General features: G+C 42.7%; 1 protein-coding gene and 1 long non-coding RNA gene across 2 annotated transcripts in view; one reads left to right on the top strand and one right to left on the bottom strand.

The window, feature by feature from the left end:
- Positions 1–12,500, top strand: part of LOC135105876 (putative sodium-coupled neutral amino acid transporter 11) — a 122,056-nt gene that overhangs the window by 64,269 nt on the left and 45,287 nt on the right. The window lies entirely within an intron of this gene.
- LOC135105877 (uncharacterized) overlaps positions 1–12,500 on the bottom strand; it is a 114,350-nt gene that overhangs the window by 53,352 nt on the left and 48,498 nt on the right. Inside the window, exon 3 of the long non-coding RNA XR_010271034.1 lies at positions 4,276–4,324. This is a non-coding gene — a long non-coding RNA (uncharacterized LOC135105877). The remainder of the gene's footprint in view (positions 1–4,275; positions 4,325–12,500) is intronic.

Here is a 12,500-nt window from a genome sequence, read left to right on the forward strand (position 1 = left end):
GCATAATGTAGCGGCCATTCCCAAGTTTTGAGTGGCGCTACAGACGCCAGCGACAGCAGCAGCTGTGATGCAGTAATTCAGATCTTTTGGCCGCACGAAGGTTTTCTATTTCATTTCGGAATCTATTCCTAAGTTGAGTTGCAAAGATGGTCTTGTACGGTGAGCTCTTTGTGTACGGCAAGGTGAACCTGACCGCCCGGCAGAAGCGCCTGGTGGAGGTCAGGGAGGCGGCGGCCCGGCGGGAGCGAGAGCGCGCCCGCCGTTGGGCCGCCAAAGCAAGGGCCAAGGTGGCAGCCGAGAAGCAGCCCGTGGCTCTGCAGGACCCCGTGGGGAACGTCCCCTCGGTGGAGGTCTGCACCGCCTGCCAGGAGAAAGACCTGGTGAGGCGCGAGGTGGTGTGGACCGAGGACGTCCTCATCCTGCAGGAGGCTCAGTTCCTTCGGCAGGAGGAGGACGGGAGGCCCATCCTGCTCCAGCAGGGGCAGGGGGAGGCCCTGGCCCGGCACAGCGGGTCGGTGCTGGAGGTGCCCGTCACCCTGCACTGGCCTCTGCTGCCGGTGACGGACGTCGCCCTGCGGCTGATGCCCCGCACCCGCGGCGGGAGCGTCACCGTGCGGGGCGTGCTGGTGCCCCACCCGCAGGGCGCCCGCCCCGTATGGCGGCTGACTGGAGTCGATCAGTACCTGGAGCGATCCATGGCGCTGATCCGATTCTACGACTTCGCCACGCGGCGACGCGAGGCCGCAGCGAGGCGAGGCGCGATTGGCCTCGCCGAGCTGCGGGCTCTGGACGAACACCTGAGTCAGCGGGACGCCCGGCGGGGGGCGGCAGACGCAAGGTGGCTGGCCTTAGGGGTGGTGCGAGGAGCACTGCGCGTCGTGCCCTTCCTGTGCAGCGCAGCCTTTCCCGCAGGCCGCGACGTGCAGGACTGGGTGGCGGACTGCAGTGCACTCCTTCCCCGCCCATCCCTGAGTGACGACTGAGGCGCCGAGCCTTGGAGCCTTGGTGCTCAGGAGCCTTTATTGGAGCCTTGGAGCTCAGGAGCCTTGGAAACTCGGAGCCTTGGAGACAGAACCTTGGAGACTTGGAACCTTGGAGCTCAGGAACCTTTATTGGAACCTTGGAGCTCAGGAGCCTTGAAGCCTTGGAGCCTTGGAAACTTAGTGCCTTGGACACTTGGAGCCTTGGGGACTTGGAACCTTTGAGCTTGGGAACATTAATTGCATCCTTGGAGCTCAGGAGCCTTGGACCCTTGGAGCCTTGGAGACTTGGAGCTTTGTGGCCCTGGCTGTACTGTACTCCCACCTGACAATGACAATGAACAAACGAACGGCAAGGACAAACTGACAAACGGCAAGGACAAACTGACAAATGATAAGGACAAACAGACAACGGCAAGGAAACAAACGAACAAACGGCAAAGACAATCAGCAAGGACAAACAGACAACGGCAAAGACAAAGAGACAAACTGACGAACGATGGCGACAAATGGACAAACACACGAAAAGATGAACGATGGCGATAACAAAGAAACAAACAAACAGACGAACGATGGCGATAACAAACAGACAAACAAACAGACGAACGATGGCGATAATAAATAAACAAACAAACGAACGATGGCGATAACAAACAAACAGATGAACGATCTCAACTCTTTCAAATTTTTATCTCGTTTTCTCAAATTTCTCTTTCCATTTTCTTCATCTTTTTTAGTTTTCATTTTCTTTTATCCAACTCCTTTTCTTCTTGTGTCCATTTTCCTTCATTCGTTCATTTCTGTGTCCGTTCATCTGTACAATTAAAAATAATACTCTTTTCACGTTCTCTCCGGTCCCTCGCCTCTGTGTCTTCTTTATTGAAGTTTTACGTTTGCTTTTCTCTCATTCCAGTCTTCACTCACTCATTACATTGTCCTTTCATTCCTACAACTAACATCCTCTCTTTACCTGCAGCTTCTGTTATTCTAAACACGTCACCTTATTCTCCTTTTCGTCATGCCATCTTACTTTAGGATAGGTTAAGGTACGTTAGGTTAGGTTAGGATTATGGTTAGATTAAGTTGGGATAGGTTAGGTTAGGTTAGGTTAGGTTAGGTTAGGTTAGGTTAGGTTAGGGTCAGGTTAAAGTATATTAAGTTAGTAAGTTAGGTTACGTTGCGTGACATTGCTTAATTTATCTGGACCTGATTCGTAAACGTAAAAAAAAAAAAACATGATTCAGTACTATTTACATATTCAGCAATTTATTAACCTAGTTTGATTTCTATATCATTTAATTTATCTATCAATCGGTCTTCCTGAAAATCGCCTCCGCTGCTTCCCTCCCGCAACACGAGCACAGGACTGGACGCAGATGAAGAGAGAAGTAAAATGAACTGGAATAAATAACAGAAAGGAGAGAAAACATTGTTCCCTCGGGTGGCGCTGCTGGTAAAGTTTGTATTTCCTCCCCCTCTGCCCTCCTCGCCCCTCCGCTGCCGCCCCACAAAAAAGAGTGCAATTTAGGTGCTACGGGTGACACATTGCCCCTTGAGAACGATACATTTTTTTTTTCCACACGTACTGTCGTCTTCAGGCTTGGATTATCAACGGAATGGAAGAAAACGGAGAGAAAAGTTGTTAGTAAGAAGAGTAAAAATGCAACCAAACTTATTCTATAAATTACTATTACTACTACTACTACGAGTAAAAATACGAGCAAATTTTGTCCACGAGCTAACATAGTCTATAAGGAGTATTTGCTAAACTACTATTACCTACTACTATACTACTACTACTACTACTACCACCACCACCACCACCACTATTACTCCTACTACTACTACTACTATTACCACTACTACTACTACTACTACTACCACTACCACTACTACTATGTGTAAGAGCAAACATTAATGCAAGTGTGAGTAAACTTATTACTTTTGACTAACTAACTTTTTTTCCTTTTTCTCGTTCCTTCACACGCGCAGTCAGATCCAGAACCACACCTGAATATAACGAGAAAGATTAACACCTCGTGACTCACAGGATGAACGAGTGGTGTAGAGGTGAAAGCGTGAGCCAGTCAGTCAGTCAGTCAGTCGGTCGGTTGGTCGCAGTCAGTCAGTCAGTCAGTCAGTTATTCAGTCTCCTTTACGATCCCACCTGGTTCTGCCTTGTGCACGTGCCGCCCGCCCCTCATAGACGCGGCAAATGAAAGGACACCAGGAGGGGTTCAATACTCACAAGAAGTATGAGCAGGTGTGTTGTGTAATGGAAGTTCAAGAGTGTCTGTTTCCTGGAATTATGACTTTACTGTTTTTTACTGTTTATTTTTGTTTTATTCTATTTTCTGACTGTTTATATTAGTTATTTTTATATTTTTATTATTTTATTGTAGAATTGTTTTTTTTTATTGCTTTATTGCTTATTTCTGTTTCTATTTTTATTGTACTGTTATTTTTATTTATCTATTTTTTTTTACTTTTTTTTGTGCAGTCAGCTCCACGAATGTAAAATAAACGTAAGGTAAAAAAAAAAAAAAAATCATCTAAATACTTAAGAAATGGTAATAGTAGGATGGCTGTTAGAGGCGTGAGCTGATACAATTTCTCAAGTGACCTACAAATATAATACACAACAAATCTGAAAAAAGGTAAAAGAAAATATAACTTCTCTTTCATCTCCGTTCAACGACGTTTTTTTTTTTATTTATTCCGCATGATTTTACATTTTTTTTTTCTAGTCCTCTGCGCATATTGAAGAAAATAAACGAAACAAGGTAATTTTCAAAAGATCAATCGTTTGTGTTCAAGCTTTCGTAAAAATAAATAAACAACTTCATAAAATCTAGCTTATTGTAACCGTGCTTATATTCTTCCTCCCTCATTTATTCCTTCTACTGTCTTACCTCCTCCTTCATTCAGTCCCTCTTTTGCGTTTCATCTCTTCTTGATATTTCGTGGACTGCGATAAAATTAATAAACAAACCACTGCCGGGTCAGGGAAGCGCACCAAATGTTTCTTGGATCACGATAAAACGAATAAAAAAACAAATGCCGAGTGAGCGAAAGGTACCAGATGTTTCAAGGTCACCCATCAACTATAATAAACATCTTAATCCCAACTGTATACAAGAAGAGAAGAGATTACGACAAACTGCAGGTCGCTAATAAGCTTACAGGTGTTAGTCCCTATACCAAACCTTAAGATAAAGAAATTATTAATAAAGGAGACAAAAAATAATAATAAATGCTAGTAAATAATGGAAGCCAATATACTTCCTGTACTGACCTGATTTGTGCCTCTTGAATCATGCAGGAGGTGATGACGGGTTGAGGGGCTGGAAAGAAGGAATCACGAGTTATCAGGTGTCATCACAGGTAATTCTGTAAGTTATCATACAATACCAAAAGTTGTAGAAAAGTAGTTGGGAGCTGAAAGGCAAGAATCACACGAGTTATAGCAAGTCTTCACAAATTATTCTGAGTCATCACACAGTACCAGAATTTATAGATAGGCGATTAAAAACTGAAAGACAAGACTCACTAGTTATCATAATTTGTTGTCCTATCTGTTTTTTTCCCCTCCGCCTCTCTCTCTCTCTCTCTCTCTCTCTCTCTCTCTCTCTCTCTCTCTCATATCCTTCAAACGACGCAGATTCTTAGAAATATCAGCATCGTAGAAATATATTTTTTTCTTACTTAAAGAAAGGCGAAGCTATGAGGAAGTTGTGGGGACATATTTCGTTTCTACTTATAGTTTCATCTTTATTAAATCCTCAACCTTGACCCGCCTCCATTCGTACCTCCCCATATGTGAATGGATGTATCTAAATGCACACAGAGTTTATTTATTTATTTATTTATTTATTTCTAGAGAAACAGTATTCACATATCCTCCATAACAAAAGATGAAAGAAAGGTGAAAAAGCTTTGTATTAGTTTTTTTTTTCTTTAGTTCTTTCTTTCTTTCTTTCAGCATGCTCGTGTTTAGCATGTTTCCTTTATAGTGCAAGTTTCTTTTGTCTGAAAGGAAGCTTATTCATATTCTCTCTCTCTCTCTCTCTCTCTCTCTCTCTCTCTCCTCTCTCTCTCTCTCTCTCTCTCTCTCTTTCGAGTTGTCATCGAAACGTATGTGTGTGTGCGTGCGTGTGTGTGTGTGTGTGTGTGTGTGTGTACTATCACACGGTAGCCGTCACAACGCTGGCCGGCGGCGGCTTCCCAGCACAAAGGGAACAAAAGATATACAGATTACTTGTTTGGCGACGGTGACGGAGTGTGTGCACCATTCTCGGAGGGCCTGACGGAGGTGCGCCCGGAGGCTGAGAGTGGAGGGAGCTGCCGCGGACGTCACTCTTTCAATGGATCTTGTCTCATTTACGAAGTTTTGTCTAGGCTATTTCAATTTCGTGTGTGTGTGTGTGTGTGTGTGTGTGTGTGTGTGTGTGTGTCTTTTCAATGGGTATTGTCTCCTTTACGGAATTCTGCCTACAGTTCAGTTCAATTCAGTTCAATCCAGTTCAGTTCACCCATTGCGTCTTTCATATCATTTCGTTTCTCTTTTTCTGTGTCTGGCTGTCTGTATGTCTTTCATTCTTTCTTTCCCTCTAATTATATATCTCTTTCTTCTCTAATTACTAATCACATTCTTTCTCTTTCTAACTATATTAAAAGGATTTACGGAAAAATTCTCTCTCTCTCTCTCTCTCTCTCTCTCTCTCTCTCTCTCTCTCTCTCTCTCTCTCTCTCTCTCTCTCTCTCTCTCTCTCTCTCAACCTCTTTGCCTTTCATTCCCGCAATCCCTCATGTTGCCAAAACTTCAAACGATTCTTATTGCCACTCTGACTGACACAAATGTCTACACACGCCACATACGCACTACTTAAATCACACGTCGTATACATCTAGAGACTGCAAATACGAGAAAAAATATATAAAGACAGCCGATTTTTTATGCTTCTGTACAACACACACACACACACACCACAACCACCAGCACCACTGCCACAACCCTTCATCCACAAAACCATCGATACACACACACATTCACAGCAGGTATTCGGGTATTCGATCAAATATTGAGGCACCCACCAGCAGTGACTCCCCCCTGTTGCTTTATATCCCTGGCTGCTGGCGGGGCGCGACGGGCGGTGCAATTAAGAACAGTGAATGACAGGGATTAAGGATTTACGCGTTCCTAGTGTAGCCCAGCCCTCTCAATCGCTGGCTCTCTGGTACCGTGCTCTACTTGCGGTCTGAAGGCTCAAGGTTCGATACTAGGCCATGGAGGTTTCTTTGTGGGAGAGGTGGGAGTGTATAATATTATGTAGTTCGGCTCTCTCAATCGGTGGCTCTTTGGTACGGTGCTCGTCTCTTTCTCTGGTCTCATGATTGCCAGTTCGATTCTAGGTCGTGGATTATTAGCGGAAGAGATATCATCCGTAGAAATATACGAATGAAATTGTAGAGGAATAATGAAATCGCAAGTCAGTATAGGTTCAGGAATTTCATATCGTAATAAGAAGGAAAGACAAACATTAAGAGGTCTATGTAAAGTTAATCAGTGAACACAGCCTAATTCTATGAAAAAAAAAAAAAATAGCCCAAACCTAAACCGCATCACAACCTCCTTCCTTCCCCGTGTGTTCCCAGCCAGTGAAGTTCACACACACACACACACACACACACACACACACCCCTCGTTCACTAACACTCGTGAAAGTTACATATGATCCCGCAGGCAAGAAGTAAATTGGTTTTCTGAGCTTTGTTGACTTGAGTGTGTAGTACTGGTGTGTGTGTGTGTGTGTGTGTGTGTAGATATCCCTTGGTACATGTGTCCGTGTATACATTTTAACCTGGCGTAAGTGTGTGCGTGTACTAGGTGTGCATGAGCTGTACGTGTGAATGCATATGCGTGTTGCGTGTACGTGTATGCGTGTCACTCTCTCCCTGCAGTACATATCACCCCAACCCCCCGAGTCTACGTGGGCGAATAAGTCATGGCCAGGTTGTTGACACGTAGCGGTGAATCATGTATGAGCGTGTCCAAACCTGTCCAGACCTGCCACTGCATCCACCACCACGTGTGCCGGGAGAGGCTGGCGGTGTCCTTCTGGTTGGACACGATCGCACTCCTTAATTTTTTTTTTGGTGTGGAATATCTAAGAACGACTTCTTCCAGTGGCACACCTTAAAATTTCCAGTCGTTTATCAGTCAAAAAAGGTGCAAATATGTGGATAAAATGAGGGAGTTTGTGTTGCGTGCTGTTGTCTGGAGGTTGTAAAGGAATAAATGAGGAGAGGAGAGGGGAGGGAGGGAAGGAGAGTAGAGAAGATAATAGGAAAGGAGAGGACAGGAGGAGGTGGAAGAGTGCAAGAACAAAAGACACAAAGACGAAAGTGATGAAGAGAAATATGAAAAGAACAAGAATGAGAAGCACAAAAGAATGAAAGAAAAGCGAAGAAAAGCAGGAGGAGGGAAACAAAACGAAACAAAGCTTAGAACGAAGCGAAAAGAATGAGAGAACAAGAAAAAGAAGGAAAGAAGAAACAAGTAAAAGGAAAGAAAGTCCTAAATCGAAGAAAACACAATAAGGTGAAAAGAACAAGGACTGACAAACACAAACACAAACACAAACACACACACACACACACACACACACACACACACACACAAACACACATACACACACACACACACACACAGGCAGTTACAGAGATACAGTGGCATCATCATCATCATCATCATCATCATCATCATCATCATAATTTCACTACCACCACCGTCATTATTAGTAATAGAACCACCACCACCTCCTCCTCCTCCTCCTCCTCCTCCTCCTCCTCCTCCTCTCCTCCTCCTCCTCCTCCTCCTCCTCCTCCTCTTTCTCCTCCTCCTCCTCCTCCTCCTCCCCTTTCTATACCTTAGAGTAGAGAAAAATCAAGAAACAATTACATACATACGCCATATTTCCCTAGTGACTGTGTGTGTGTGTGTGTGTGTGTGTGTGTGTGTGTGTGTGTGTGTGTGTGTGTGTGTGTGTGTGATCCCTGTTAACACCTTCCACTCCAAAAAGCAAAGACAAAAGAAACATAAAATACACAGACACACGCAAAGGCACGGAGGGGGAGAGAGAGAGAGAGAGAGAGAGAGAGAGAGAGAGAGAGAGAGAGAGAGAGAGAGAGAGAGAGAGAGAGAGAGAGAGAGAGAGAGAGAGAGAGAATGAAAACAAGGCAAAAAAAAAAGAAAAAAAGAAATAAAGAAAAAGAAAACGGAGCAAAACATTCAGGCAGAGAAGGAATGATTTCTTGATGGCTTTTTTTTTATCGTGTCTGTCTGTCTGTCTGTCTGTCTGTCTGTCTGTCTGTCTGTCTGTCTGTCTGTCTGTCTGCCTGTTTGTCTGTCTGTCTGTCAACACTTGCAACCTGCACACAACAATGCAGTGATAGAGAGTAAAGAGAAACCCTGAGATATACAGAGATAGAAGATAAAGTAAGGTAAGAAAAGGAAGGAAGGAAGGAAGGAAGGAAGGAAGGAAGGAAGGAAGGAAGGAAGGAAGGAAGGAAGGAACAAATATAACTAAGAGATCATGAGATTAAAGAAGCAAGACATAAATAGTTAAAAAGGAAGGAAGAAAGGAAGAAAAGAACTGAGGGAGGAAGGGAGGGAGGGAGGGAGGAAAGGAAGGAAGGAAAGAAGGAAAAAAGGAAGAAAGGAAGGAAGGAAGGAAGGAAGGAAGTAAAGAACGAAGGAAGACAACTGTAAGTGAAGAAAGAGTCACTCAGATGGAAGAGAAAGCAAGCTAAAAATAAGGAAGGGAGTGAATAAGGAAGAAATGAACGAAGGAACGAAGGAAGGAAAGACGGAGGGAAGGAAGAATGCAAGAACGGATCACAAGGAAACTGACTGATTGAGTGAGTGAGTGAGTGAGTGAGTGAATAAGGGGGGAAGTGGGTGAGTGACCGTGCCACAGCAACGGAATAATAAAACAAGCGAGCACACACACACACACACACACACACACACACACACACGCCTGATGGTGGTGGTAGTAGTGGTGGTGGTGGTGGTGTTGACGTGCAGGGGACAGGAAAACAAACGGAAAGGGAAATAGGGACTGGAAGAGCACGACAAGAAACGGAAGAGGAGGAGGACAGATAAAAGCAAGGAAAGGCAAGGAAAGATGAATAAAAAAAAAAAATAGGAGAAAGAGGAGGAAGAAGAGGAGCAGGAGGAGGAAGCGGTATTCAAGGAGCTGAGAAATCAAACTTAATAATCCCTTTGAAAAGACGTGCCTTCCTTTCCTGTTTTCCTTCCTTTCCTTCGAGTCTTCTATTCTTAAACTCCAAGGAAACATTCAGCATTTTTTTTTGGCGTTTTTCCCCTTGACTCTCCTCTTCCTTATTACATTTCCAGATCATCACGTTTTATATTCACATTCTTGAGAGACGTATTGGTTTAGATAAGTAACACATGACTGATTACTTTTAGCTTACAACCACATCTTTTCTTAATTCAGTGTTATCTTATTTTCTATATAATATTTAGATTCGATAAAAAAAATTAGTTGCGATACAGGTCTTTAAGTGATAGAGTGGAGGATGTAACAAGGATGACGCAAGCAAAATTCTCAGTAATTAAGATAAAAATAGGTAAAGAAGAAATAGATTTGTATGTTCATTTTCTCGTTATTTCACTACTTTTTTTTTTCTTCCATTTTCTTTTCTCTTTCTCTTCATCAGACATCTCTCCACTTCCTCAAGGCATGAAAGACAAGGATCACATTTTAATTTATCTCTTAATTACCGTAGATCTCGCTATCTCTCTCTCTCTCTCTCTCTCTCTCTCTCTCTCTCTCTCTCTCTCTCTCTCTCTTGTAGCCATTCTTTTATGCATAGAAATTAGGCGTATCATCACAGGCCTATACAAAACATACACACACTGCCTCAACTATCTTGAAAATAATGATGCATAATTTTATCTCTTGCAGCAGGTGTATGTGTGTGTGTGTGTGTGTGTGTGTGTGTGTGTGTGTGTGTGTGTGTGTGTGTTGAATCTTAAAAAGACTAAGTTAACAATGGAGACGAGAGAGAGAATGAAGGAAGCAATCTCTCTCTCTCTCTCTCTCTCTCTCTCCTCTCTCTCTCTCTCTCTCTCTCTCTCTCTCTCTCTCTCTCCTCTCTCTCTCTCTCTCTCTCTCTCTCTCTCTCTCTCTCTTTAAGGAAGCAGCAAAGAAAGGTGGGAAGTAAATTGAAGCTCATGTATTCTAAGCGATTATCAAAGACCTTGCTGTATTATTGCAGGCAGAATATAATGAATGGCACGTGCGAGGAATGTGTGGGCAGACGGAAGCAGGTGCATGACTTAACAGGTGGAGGTGTATGGACAGGTGAGGGTGTGCAATGGTTGAGGGACTAACAGGTGTGCGTGTGGACGGGCGAGACTACTTCCTGATGAGTAAACCAGTGAATACGATAGATAGATAGATAGATAGATAGATAGATAGATGGATACACAGGCAGATAGATGAAGCAATAGAAGGATGAATGTACGGATAGGTAATTTATTGACAAACAACAATAACAACAATAACAAAATGATAATGATAAAAAAATAAATAAAATATCACACGCACACACAAATTCCCACGAGTAGGCTCCAAAACACAAAAAAAGCTTTAAATGACAAATGTAAAAAAAATAAAAATAAAATAAAATAAATAAATAAATAAATAAAAATAAATAAATAAATAAATAGATAGAAAAATAAAAGTCAGGTTTCATGTAGCAGAAAACAAAAGCCACAATCCAGAAATGAAAACGGCTCACAGAAAACGCAATTGCTATACAGAAGACACCACGCAAGGAAGGTAGGGAGTGAAACTGAACATCAATACAAGGCCGTTCCTTCATGTACTGTATGTATTGTCCCCAGCAGCAGCACCAGTAGTGGCACCAAGGCACAAAGGATAAAGTACACGAGTTGGATCACAAAACCACAGAGACGAAGTAAAATTGAGACTTTATACAATTATGTCAGACTAAAAGAGGGAGAGAGAGAGAGAGAGAGAGAGAGAGAGAGAGAGAGAGAGAGAGAGAGAGAGAGAGAGAGAGGGGATACCGCAAGGAAAGAATTTAAGTAATTAAATTACTATGATTATGTAAATTGTTCACTTAATCTATGCTCTCTCTCTCTCTCTCTCTCTCTCTCTCTCTCTCTCTCTCTCTCTCTCTCTCTCTCTCTCTCTCTCTCTCTCTCTCTCCCTCTCAATCATTCCCACCCCACGTAGTTTCATACAATATTATATAATCCCTTGATCCCTTCCATAATTTAATCTTTCACTCTGACCTTCTGCCTAGCCAGCAATTTTAAAACCCTTTTCGTCGGCGGTCTTGATCTATCATTAACTGCAGTGAGTAATGGGCGGCGTTGGTTGAAGGTTAAGGGAGCGCTGGGTCTTATCTAAGGGGCACAGAGGCGGTGAAGAGATGCTACAGACCGCTAGATAGGTGGGTATGGTCACAGTCAGAAGTGCGGTAACATAATGCACTCGTTACTTTTTTTTTTTTATAGTTTTCTCAGTCATAAGTGCTCTGATCTATTGACGGTCCGCTTATGGATCAAAAATAAATATAAAACACTGAGAAAAAAATGATAATAAGTAGCTAAACACCGTGCCTCCAAACAAAACAAAACAAATCTCAAAAGAACTACTCTTGAAAACACACACACGAGAGAGAGAGAGAGAGAGAGAGAGAGAGAGAGAGAGAGAGAGAGAGAGAGAGAGAGAGAGAGAGAGAGAGAGAGAGAGAGAGAGAACAGTATGGGAGGGTGGTGGAGTCAGTGGCAGATAATAGATGGGTGGATGATGAAGGGTGGACAGACAGATAGCTTGGTAGACTGACAGTGATAGATGGGTTAAGGATTGACAGGTCATATAAACAGGTAGTTCGAAAAATAGACAGATGAATAGATACACTGATAAAATGGTAAGTGGATAGATAGATAGATAGATAGATAGATAGACAGACAGATAGACAGACAGATAGATATATATGCGGATAGACAGATCTCATAGCCAACATGGGACTGGCATCTCAGTGGGCTTCTTTTTTTTATTGGGTTTTTGTTGCCCTTGGCCAGTGTCCCTCGTACATAAAATAAATAAATAAATAAATAAACAAGTAAATAATATAAATAAATGAAGGCTGTGAGATGCTTACGTCTTACCAAACAAAAATTCAGAACCTAATGATGATGATGACGATGACGATGATGCTGTATGTATGTATGTATATATGTATGTATGTATGTATGTATATTTAAGGTTACGATTTATATAATTTTTGTGAATACGATTCTTAGTCACGTCCACCACAAGCAGGTTTTCATTCACTGCATCAATAACCTTCTCTCTGGTTTTCCTCTCTTTCCTCCGCCGCGCCAATATTTTCAGTCTATATGGAGAACAATTTCCGCCGCCGAAGCCTCGTTCAAAGAGTGAAGCTTCGATC

The sequence above is a fragment of the Scylla paramamosain genome, chromosome 12 (genome assembly GCF_035594125.1).
Source record: "Scylla paramamosain isolate STU-SP2022 chromosome 12, ASM3559412v1, whole genome shotgun sequence".
In the NCBI taxonomy this organism is placed as follows: Eukaryota; Metazoa; Arthropoda; class Malacostraca; order Decapoda; family Portunidae; genus Scylla; species Scylla paramamosain.